Raw genomic sequence first — 10,879 nt, 5'->3', positions numbered from 1 at the left:
TAGGAATGTTCTGGATCCAGAGAGAGCTGTAAAAGCAGCCGTGATGTCTGAAAAGAAGAGAGTTTTGGGCAGGCCATTTACCCCTGCCTGCCTTCGTGTTCTCATCTTAAACCCCACTCTCTGATTGGCTGCAAGGATGAAATGGTAACGTATGGAAGTCACCGGCACAGTGACTGTGATGGGGAGCACTCAAACAGCAGCAGGGAGGGAGCTGGCTCTGGGCTTCTCCATCCCCATCCTCCCTAATGCAAACAAGCCTCGGCCTCACTGCTCATTACCATATCACGTGTTTGCTAAGAAACCCTCTTCCTGATTTTCCATCATCCTCACTCTTCTTGTCGGCATCCAAAAATCTGTAAATAGGGCTTCGGTAACATCTATAGGAGTCTCATTCTTTTAAAAATTCAAAGCACGTAATGGCTAATGGTAGCATTTATAAAATCTGAGTAGTAGAAGCATAGGTATATGTTATGACATTTTCTGCACTTTTATATGCTTAAAAAAAATTTTTTTTTTTTTTTGAGACGGAGTCTCGCTCTGTCGCTCAGGCTGGAGTGTGCAGTGGCGCGATCTCGGCTCACTGCAAGCTCCGCCTCCCGGGTTCACGCCATTCTCCTGCCTCAGCCTCTCCGAGTAGCTGGGACTACAGGCGCCCGCCACCACGCCCGGCTAATTTTTTGTATTTTTAATAGAGACGGGGTTTCACCGTGGTCTCGATCTCCTGACCTCGTGATCCGCCCGCCTCGGCCTCCCAAAGTGCTGGGATTACAAGCGTGAGCCACCGCGCCCAGCCGCTTAAAAACTTTTTTAAAGAAAGTTTGGGGGGCAAAAAGACAATTTACATAATCCAGAGGGAATTTCACAGGAGAACTCATGGTGGGGACAAAGCCACGGGCAGGTGAGGGCAGAAAGACCAGGAGGTTTGGTGAGAAAGTGGACGGGGGGGTATCGGGGGTGTTGCCCGTGATTGGTGAGGGTGGCCAGGTGGATGGCTGTGGCATTCATGGATTTAGAGAACACAGAGAGCAGTGGGTACATGGGAGCAGCGCGATGCCAGGGGGACATCCAATACAGCCGTGGGGAGCAGCGGGCCCCTGAAGTGTGTTCCCAGGGAGAGGCAGCCACCTGTCAATGATGGTTCAAGCACAGAGTAAAATGGCCAATGGGAGGGAGCCAGACAAGGAGAGCCGCGCCGGCACTCACAGCCAGGCAGAGCAGGAGAAAGCGCTGGAAATGGGAGAACTGGAAGCATTGCTACATCAAACAGCCGAATTTTGAAAAGCAAACAGAGGAAAACGTTCACAACAAATGAAACAGACAAAAGTCTGCTGTTCTGAATAGGTATAGTGTTCTTACCATAAATAAATTTAAAACACCAAGATTCTGATCACCAAGTAGGTAAAATACTTGAATAGATGATTAACCAAAGAGGAATTAAACGTGTTAACAATCCTATGGGGAAAAAAGTTAAAGAAATGAACTTGAAGCTTTTCACCTATCATGTTGCTGGTGTGGTGCTGATGACAGTGGTTTGGGGGATTGTTTTTAATGGTCTTGCTGGTGAAGAAGTGATGATTTGCATTGCTGGTGATGGTGATGGTATACAATTGCACGGCTTTCAAGAAAGCAGCTTGGGAACAGGCATCAGAGGCCTTAAAATATCACATACTTTGCTTGCATCTAATTGGGCCAATTTATGCCAAAGGTATTTTTATTTATAATAGCAAAAAAAAAGAGACATAATGTGCAATAAGTTTAGTCTCTCCATTGGGGAAAATGTAGTTCCCACAGATCATCCTTACAGAGTTTATAAGATGAGGAAAGCTCATGTTATTATAAAGAGACAGAGTTTCACTCTGTTGCCCAGGCTGGAGTGAGGTGGCGCGATCTCGGCTCACTGCAACCTCTGCCCCCCACTGGGTTCAAGTGATTCTCCTGCCTCAGCCTCCCAAGTACCTGGGATTATAGGCCCCCACCACCATGCCCGGCTAATTTTTGTATTTTTAGTAGAGAGGGGGTTTTGCCATGTTGCCCAGGCTGGTCTCGAACTCCTGACCTCAAGTGATCCACCCACCTCGGCCTCCCAAAGTGCTGGATTACAGATGTCAGCCGCCACGCCCGGCCATAATATTATTTTTAAAAACAGAATTTTTTTGGTCAGTGCTAAAAGAGAAGATTAACTGGTTTATCCCATATGCAAAGATGAAAGAGAAAAATGTAATGATCTCAGTAGATGTAGATAAAGCATTCAGGGAATTCAAAGTTTATTCACACACAAAAGAATACACCAATAACAGACTGTGAAGAAAAAAGAACCCATTCATAATAACAATAGTGGTAGAAATCTACATCGTACTCAGAAATAATTTTAATAAAGTATGCACCCATACATTTGTAGAGAAAATTCCAAATCATTATTAAAAGAAATAAAACATTAATGCAAACATGGCAAGGTGTTAAAATTCAAGTCAGGCAGCCACGTTGGGAGGCCGAGGCAGGAGGATCACTTGAGCTCAGGAGTTTGAGACAGGCCTGGGCAACATGGCCAAAAATACAAAAATAATTAGCCAGGTGTGGTGGTGCACACCTGTGGTCCCAGCTACTCGGGAGGCTGAGCAGAAGAATCACCTGAACCTGGAAAACGGAGGCTGCAGTGAGCCAAGATCGTGCCACAGCACTCCAGCCTGGGCAACAGAGTAAGACTCCTTCTCAAAAAAAAAAAAATCAGGCATTTGTTACAATAGTCATACATACACATAATTTTATGTATGTTCAAAATAGTTTATTATGAATTTTAAATGAAAAGATATTTAATTTGCCTTAGCTGTTACGTCTTCCATCGCAAAGAGCTGTAACTGCCAGGGTGCAAGTGCAGGTGTTTTTTCCTGTATTTTATCATCATCATCCTCAGCTGTTCACTGGTTACAGGCCTGGGGCTCCGAGCTGCTAGGCTTGTGGGAACCCCATGACAGGGGAGAGAGCCAGTGGCAATTCCACCGGGAGCGGGGTCAGATTTGTCGCCAACCCAGGTCAATGCTTGTTGTGCTACAATGGCGCCACCTAATGGTCGGTGCTGGTTCTGACATGCGTCCCTGGGTCTGAAGGGACACCACCAGTTGTGTTGGGCAGCCTGTTTCTAGCCACTCTATGTAAAGAGAATAAAGGATTCAGGACTGGTGCGGATTACAGTTCATCAGCTCCTTTCTCAGTTAGCTGAAGAAGACCAACGCCTTCCCCTCCAGCGAACTTCGATTGTGTTTCCCCCCTTCCCCGCCTTCCAGAAGTTAAGGGAGTGGAGTCCTGTGTTCTGCAGGGCTCCCTCCCGGCATCCTTGCCAACATTATCGCAATGTTTGAAGCTCTTAAAAAATCATGCCTCAAACCCACATTTGAAGTGAGATTTGAGAGAGAGAACTATTTCTGTAGTCGGATAGGAAAAAACCGCATGGAATGGGAACATACTTTTTTCCGTTTCAAAGCAAGTTGGTCAGTGACGCTATGTAAATGTGTTGCGGTGGTTTTTAGAAATCATGGAATGTTAGGGCTGGACAAGACCTTAGAGATATGTTACTAATTCCCCACAAGGCATTTGAATGTCGAAATGTCCAAGAATGTACGTGTGAAACTAAGAACAAAGTTGACCCAATAATACTATATACTAAAATTACTAAATTTTACTAAATATACTAAAATACTAAATACTAGTATTTCTAGCATTACACACACGTGTTCCCACACCATGCGATGAGGCGTACCTTTCTCCTTCCACGCCGTTTATCAATTCTCTACATCTGCACAACAGACCACTAACGAAGCTGACTGCTTACTTGTATTGACGGTGAAATCATCAACAGCCTGAGTACTTTGTGCTTCAAAATTACTGAAAATCAGGCCAGGTGCAGTGGCTCCAACCTGTAACCCCAGCACTTTGGGAGGCCGAGGTGGGAGGATCACCTGAGGTCAGGAGTTCGAGGCCAGCCTGGGCAACGTGGCAAAACCTCGTCTCTACTAAAAATACAAAAATTAGCCAGGCGTGGTGGTGCATGCTTGTAATACCAGATACTCAGGAGGCTGAGGCAGGAGAATCACTTGAACCTGGAAGACAGAGGTTGTAGTGAGCCAAGATGATGTCACTGCACTCCAGCCTGGGCAACAGAGTGAGACTCTGTCTCAAAATAAAATAAAATAAATAATAAAATAATAAACATTAAAATAAATTACTGAAAATCTGTATCTTCATGGAGCAACAGTTGTGTCCCAGAGGCTGCAGAGCATCCCCTAGTCACCGCCTTCAATTAGTTTTATGATTTACTTGGATAACAATGTAATGATAATTGCCAGCATTTTGTGCTGTAATTCTGTCAAGCACTGCACTTGGGGCTATATTTACAGTAGCTCGTTTAGTCTTCTTGATGATCCAATATGTCAGATACTCTTTGCACCTGTTTTACTGATGAAAAAATTGAGGTTCATAGAAGCTAAGATACTTTCCTAAGGACACACAGCAGATGGTAGGAGGTAGAGCTGAGATCAGCAGCTAGGCTGCCTGAGGCCAAGGCGGGCTTAGCCACAAAGCAGCAGGTAGCAAAGAAGCCCTGTCCCATCACTGCTCACAGGTGTAATGGAGAGATCCCTGGATGGGTCCCTGTCCTTCACAGTTGGAACTCAATACTTATCAGCTGAAGGACCTCAGACAAGTCACCCCGTGAGCCTCAGTTTATCCATAAAATGGGACTTATAACCTACCTCACAGCACCATGAATTAATATGAAAAGTACATAATACAGTACATGGAAATTTGCCTGATGAATGCCAACATGCCACACAAATGTAAGTTGTCTGTATTACAATATATTTCCCTCCTACTTTTAGTTAACCATTTTTGGAAGCTTGTTTTTTGCAATGACTATCCTTACTCAGCAAAGCTTCTGAAATGTTCCTTATTTATGATCTTATGAAATGTTTGTGTGCACACTGTGTGATCATCTAACAAGTCAGTCATTCTTGGCTACTATTTAAAAGTCAAAAAATAAAAGATGTTGGCAATGTTGCAGAGAAAAGAGAACGCTCATACACTGTTGGTGGGAATGTAAATTATTCAGTCCCTGTGGAAAGCAGTTTGGAGATTTCTCAAAGAACTAAAAATACAACTACCATTCACCCCAGCAATCCCATTCCTGGGTATGTACCCAAAGGAAAATACATTGTTCTACCAAAAAGACACCTGCACTCGTATGTTTATTGCAGCACTGTCCAGAACAGCAAAGCCATGGAATCTACCTAGGTGCCCATCAGTGGAGGACTGGATAAAGAAAATGGGGCTTCCCTTTGCAGCAATATGGATGCAGCTGCAGACCATTATCCTAAGTGAATTATCACGGAAACAGAAAACCACTTACAAGTGGGAGTGAAACCATAGGTATACATAGACGTAAAGATGTACACAATAGGCCGGGCGCGGTAGCTCACGCCTGTAATCCCAGCACTTTGGGAAGCTGAGGTAGGAGGATGGCTTCAGGCCAGGAGTTTGAGACCAGCCTGGGCAACATAGTGAGACCCTGTTCCTACAAAAAATAAAAATAAAAAATGCGGTTCATACCTGTAATCCTAGCACTTTGGGAGGCTGAGGCGGGCGGAATGCCTGAGGTCAGGAGTTCGAGACCAGCCTGACCAACGTGGAGGAAACCCCATCTCTACTAAAAATACAAAATTAGCCGGGTGTGGTGGCACATGCCTGTAATTCCAGCTACTTGGGAGGCTGAGGCAGGAGAATCACTTGAACCCGGGAGGCAGAGGTTGTAGTGAGCCGAGATTGCACCATTGTACTCCAGCCTGGGCACCAAGAGTGAAAATGTCTCTCAAAAAAAAAAAAAAGAAAGAAAAGAAAAGTGTCATTCTTAACTCATTTTTACCAAATATAATGTTAAAAAAAAAAAAAAGATGTGTCCTGACTCTCAATTTTATGAGCCATTTTGAATGGGTGCCATGATGTGGAGCTAGATTAAGATGCGGGAATTAACGGAAAAGATTTGGGTGTTTATTTCATATTTTTCCCATTAACATTCAATAGTCTTTTTTTGTAAACTTTTAAGAAAAAATTAAGTAGATCCATTAATGAATAAAATGATGATATTGGTCCACTAAGAGGATGTGAGTATGGAAAGTGAGGTGTGATGAAACTGACAGATGAAATATCTGGCAGATGAAATAATAGATATAATTTTTGTAACTGATATGGTGTAAAATAAAAGCAAGACATGTATTCTTGTGTGATTTTTGTTTTGTTTTTTGTTTGTTTTGAGATGGAGTCTCACTCTGTTGCCAAGGCTGGAGGGCAGTGGTGCAATCTTGGCTCACTGCAACCTCCTCCTCCTAGGTTCAAGTGATTCTCCTGCCTCAGCCTCCCAAGTAGCTGAGACTATAGCTGCCACCATGCCTGGCTAATTTTTTTTTTTTTTGTATTTTTGGTAGAGATGGGGGTTTCACTATGTTGGCCAGGCTGGTCTCGAACTCCTGACCTCAGGTGATTCACCCGCCTCAGCCTCCCAAAGTGCAGGGATTACAGGCGTGAGCCACTGCGCCTAGCCTCTTGTTGTCATTATGACTGGGGCTGCTGAGGGTTCTCTGGATGTGGGAGAAAGTCCCGTGCCACAGGGTGGGAAGCCCACAAGGCACTCCAAATTTAGCCCCAGGAAATGGAGACAGAGAAGACAGAGCTGCCTCCTCCCTCCCGGGCGTGGGCCCAGGAAAGGTCTTCTTCCCCCTAGATCATGCCTCCTACACTGTCTTTATTGAGAGTAGGCTTTGATAAGGACATGAAAGAGGACGGTGGAGAGAGAATGGGGTCAACCAAGGGCCCTAAGTGATTGTCCCATGTCAGTCTCTTACCATGGGCTGGTGGTGACTTAGCCCTTGACAACTTACTTGATTCTGAAGGTCGTGATGTGACCAGAGCAGGGAGACCATAGATTCAGCAGTGACAGTCAACCCCCCGGAGGGTGACAATAGGGGCTGGGGGAGGCCGGAAGTGGCTGGGCCCGGGGCTGGCCTGTGCTGTGGACTCTTCCCAGGACCTTTGTGCAGCCAGCCCCATCCCAGGCCCAAAGCTCTGCCATCTGGCTTCTTATGATTTCTATCCTGAGGCTCACAGCAAGACCGTCCTCCCCGCTCCTCCAGATGCTCCTGTCTCTGCAGACACTGGGGCAGAGAAGGGTGAGAGCCAGTGCTCAGAGCTGCCCGGCCATTTGCCTTCAGGGATCATGGGCTTGTGAGGAATCAAGGTGACCCTCATCCAGTTTGCCTGGGACTGAGGGGTCCCCCAGGATGCAGGACTTTCAGTGCTAACACTGGGATGGTCCTGGGCAAGCTGAGGTGATGGGTCACCAAGGATCCCCAGGATTCCAAGTGGCTCCGTGCTCTTTGTCTCCCTCCATTTGGAGACCGTGTCCATCCTGTACCCACAGAAGTGTTCAGTGGCCTCATGGCCCAATGGCTTTGTGGCTGGGTCAGCTGCAACTTTGGATCCCTGATATTTTCTCCATGGGGCAAGAGCGATGGGTGTTTGGCAGCCACTGTCACAGCCTTTGAGGTGATAACAGCACTGTCATGGGCCACAACCCCCAGCATGGGCTGAAAACAGCCACAAGCCTGACTGGACTCACAGCCACACTGAGATTAGTGCCAGCGAAGAGCCCTCTGTAGGTGGGACAACTGTGCCCCCTCAACTCACTCTGCTAGGAGCTTAATGACAGCCCTGAGGTGCTGGGGCCCGTGGTCCCAGAGCTCCCATAGCTGAGGACAGTGCTGTTATCACATCATGCCCATCACTACCATGCCCAGCTAATTTTTGCATTTTTAGTAGAGATGGGGTTTCACCATGTTGCCCAGGCTGGTCTTGAACTCCTGGCCTCTACAAGGGCCTCTACAAGTGATCCACCTGCCTCGGCCTCCCAAAGTGCTGGGATTACAGGTATGAGCCACCTCTGAGCTACCACTTCCGGCCAAACACCACATTTTTTTTTTTATCCACTCATTGGTTGATGGGCACTTAGGTTGACTCCATATGTTTGCAATTGTAAATTGTGCTGCAATAAACATATGCGTGCAGATGTCTTCTTTTTATTAGTATTTAATGACTGAATTTCCTTTGGGTAGATACCCAGGAGTGGAATTGCTGGACTGAATGGTAGATCTACTCTTAGTTCTTTGAGAAATCTCTATACTGCTTTCCTTAGGGTTGTGTTAATTTACATTCCCATCAGCAGGGTATGGGCATTCTTTTTCTACCACATTAGTGCCAACATCTATCGTTTTTTGACTTTTTGGTGATGGCTATTCTGGCAGGGGTAAAGTGGTATTACATTGTGGTTTTAATTTGCATTTCCCTGGTGATTAGTGATATTGAACATTTTTTCATACATTTGTTGGTCATTTGCAGATCTTTTTTGAGAAATGTCTGTTCATGCCATTTGCCTACTTTTGTAATGTGACTATTTGGGTTTTTTTCTTGCTGACTTATTTTAGTTCCTTGTAGATTCTGGATATTAGTGCTTTATCAGAGGCATAGTTTGCAAATATTTTCTCCCATTCTGTAGGTTGTCTGTTTACTCTGCTGATCATTTCTTTTGTTGTGCAGCTTTTTAGTTTAATTAGATCCCACTTATTTTTGTTGTTGTTGTTGCATTTGCTTTTGGAGTCTTAGTCATAAATTCTTTGCCTAGACCTGTCCAGAAGAGTTTTTCCTAGATTTTCTTCCAGAATTTTTATGGTTGCAGGTCTTAGATTTAAGTATTTTGTCTATAGTTGATTTCTGTATACAGTGAGAGATGGGGATCCAGTTTCATTCTTCTACAGGTAGCAATCCAATTTTCCCAGCAGCATTTATTGAATAAAATATCCTTTCCCCAGTGTCTGTTTTTGTGTGCTTTTTGAAGATTAGTTGGATGTAAGTATTTGGCTTTATTTCTGGGTTCTCTATTCTGTTGCATTGGTCTATGTGTCTATTTCTGTATCAGTACCACGCTGTTTTAGCTACTATAGTCTTGTAATATATAATTTGAACTTGGGTAATGATTTGTTCTTTTTGCTTAGGATTGCTTTGGCTATATGGGCTCTTTTTGGTTCCGTGTGAATTTTAGGGTGAGGGCTTTTCTAATTCTGTGAAAAATGACCTTGGTATTTTGATAAGAATTGCACTGAATCTAGAGATTGCTTTGGGCAGTATGATCATTTTCACAATATTCATTCTTCTAATCCATGAGCATAGGATGTTTTTCCATTTGGTTATGTCATCTATGATTTCTTTCATCTACTTTCTTTTACAGGTCTCTTTGTAGAGACCTTTCATTTCCTTGGTTAAGTATATTCCTAGGTTTTGTTTTGTTTTTGCTTTTTTTTTTAGTCATAGTTTTGCTCTTATTGCCCAGGCTGGAGTGCAATGGCACGATCTTGGCTCACTGCAACCTCTGCCTCCCCGGTTCAAGCGATTCTCCTGCCTCAGCCTCTGCAGTAGCTGGGATTACAGGTGTGTGCCACCACACCCGGCTAATTTTGCCTGTTTAGTAGAGACAGGGTTTCTCCATGTTGGTCAGGCTGGTCTCAAACTTCCGACCTCAGGTGATCTGTCTGCCTCTGCCTCCCAAAGTGTTGGGATTACCGACGTGAGCCACCACAGCTGGCCCCTAGAGTTACTTATAAGTGCATTCATACTACTCTTTACACTGAACTCTTTTTAGCCTAAGTAACCATAAAAATAATACAAAACCGACCTTTGGCAAGTTGCTTCCGGCACCTCAATTTTCTCTTCTATGAGACGGAATTAATGGTGCGCATCCCAAAGGCTGTTGTGAGCATCCCAGGGTGATTCAAAAACAGGCTAGAAGGAATGTGCACAATGAACCCAAGCTTTGTTTTGAACCAGAAGGTGAGCTCTGTGACAGCAGGATTTTCCCCAGGTCCTAGAACGTAGGGCACATAGCAGGGGCCTCAAATAGCATGCTGGATAAATGAATGAATGAACAGGACATTTTTTCAGAAGTCCCTAAACTGACAGAAAGGCCCCAGGGCCACAAGCTCCCCCTGTGCCTTGAGCAAATGACTCAGCCTCCGGGACAGGCGTCCCCCTCAGGACCTCTGAGTTTCCTCCAGACTCTATCCCACCGTGAACAGACAAAGCCACACACAAAAGCACACAGCCCTCACCTACAGGCCCAAAGAACGAGGCCCAGGATTCCTCAGGTCGCTAACCTGCCCCACGAGCCCTCCTTCCTTGCACACCAGCCCAGCTGTCCACGGGTGCTGCAGACCCCAGCTGCACTCACAGACTCTGGAAGGAGGCTGACTCGTCAGAATTAATAATAATAATTCATCTGCTCTTCCTCAGCCCCTCAGCTGTGAAGGGCCAGGAGCCCAAAAGGAGGTGGGAAGAGGCCAGGCGGCGGGTGGCAGGGCAGAGTGAGACACGCAGCTCTGGGGACTCTCTCGGGGGATTCTCAACGAAGATTGTGGGCCAAGGAATATGAAGGACATGGCCCAGGGCGTCCAAAGGATAACTGCCATTCTGCATGAAGTATGAGGCTGAGCCCCTCCCAGGGTGTGAACCCCGATGGCAGGGGCCATGCGGTCAGGTCTTATGCAGAAGAAATGGGAAACCTCTTGCCACTGAGGTTCCTAAATCACTCTGGGTAAATAAGCAAAGGGAAACCTCCCCCACGACCCCAGGCAGAGCTTTGACAACAAATCAAAGGTCAGCAATGCCATAAATCTACTGCCTTTGCCACAAACAGATTATGAAGAGCTATTTTGAAAATGACTGGGCCAAAAAAATTCCCTGGAGCCGAATCAACTCACAGAGCTCAAACAGAGAACAGGAAAATCTTCCT

The sequence above is a fragment of the Hylobates moloch genome, unplaced genomic scaffold, assembly GCF_009828535.3.
Source record: "Hylobates moloch isolate HMO894 unplaced genomic scaffold, HMol_V3 SCAFFOLD_29, whole genome shotgun sequence".
Lineage (NCBI taxonomy): Eukaryota > Metazoa > Chordata > Mammalia > Primates > Hylobatidae > Hylobates > Hylobates moloch.
The sequence above is the reverse complement of the archived record's forward strand: the minus strand, read 5'-3'. Positions refer to the sequence as shown.